Source organism: Barbus barbus (genome assembly GCF_936440315.1).
Source record: "Barbus barbus genome assembly, chromosome: 47".
Classification (NCBI taxonomy): Eukaryota; Metazoa; Chordata; class Actinopteri; order Cypriniformes; family Cyprinidae; genus Barbus; species Barbus barbus.
This window is the reverse complement of record NC_136725.1, coordinates 17,568,758-17,570,015: the sequence shown is the minus strand read 5'-3', so window position 1 is coordinate 17,570,015 and position 1,258 is coordinate 17,568,758.

The following is a 1,258-nucleotide window of genomic DNA, read 5'->3' as shown; positions in this document are numbered from 1 at the left end:
AAGTTGAAAATCCCTCCCATAATCCAATAGCGGCAGTGGGCCGTCACTCTTTAGGTGCCGCGGCCCTGACTGCTAATGAGTTGCAATTACCCCAACGTTCCCATCAAAACAAACGTGCTGTCCACGTGCTGTCAGTGGGAGACAGGAGGACACGTGGCAGAGATGGACACTGCTTTGACATGACTTCTGTTGTGTTTTTAGTTGCATTACTAGAGTAATGACAAGTTCCAGAGTGAGTTTGGCCTACAGGGAAAGTACTGGTAAAATGATATTTTGACATATGACATATTTATTTTTAAATAAATGGAGTCTTGGTGACAATAAGAGATTTTTGATCATGGATTTTACTTTATACTCCAATGTAGTAAAAACAAGATATTATCATTGTAAGCAAAAAAAAAATGTAATACTGGTTCCATAAAATGTCTACAAATATTGTAATTCCATGGTTCTTAATTGCATTTGGCTCTTATTGTTTCAACACTAATCAGGTCCTGCAGGTTTATTTTTGCCATGGACTTAAAGTGCTTTTCTTACACTCATCCTGGAAAAGTTTCAAGGTTAGTCGGTCACAGAAGATCTGTTCTTTAGATTGAAATAGTGAGAGTGATTGCCAAATCACTTCTCAAATGGAAATGTTTCCTGAACATGCTGGTTTTGAGCTGGTAGGCTACTTGAAGTATGTAATGTCTGGACGCTTTCACGTGAAATAATTTGACTGGCCGCAGACAAAAACATGATGTTGAAAGTCAGTTTCCTGCTTAACTGTGAACAAGGTCAGAGAGGTGTTTGTGGTAATTATGCCTTCTCTTTCAGGTCATTGCATTTTTCATCTGTTAGCGCCCCCTTCTGGATAAAATAACAAAATATAAATAACATAAAAAATTATATTATTTATTTATACAAGGTTATTCAGAGGTAATGAGTTAAATAATAATAAATAAATAAAACACCAGTTATTACAGTAAAATCATTTTTAGTACACTGGTATGTGATCTTTTCCTGTTCCACGCACACTTTTATACCAGAGGCCAGATTTGAATATGAAAATGCATCATTAAAATTGTATTAAATAATTTTATAAATAAAATATATAAACATAAATACATTACCACGTCCCCCGCGTTCTACGCCCATGCACACAGTTTAGGTGAATTATAATCATTTTTTTTTGTCAGCAGAGCTACTAAAATTTATCTTAACATGCCACACCATCTTGGAGCTTCGGAAGAAACAGTTTGTGATTTTTCCACTGGCT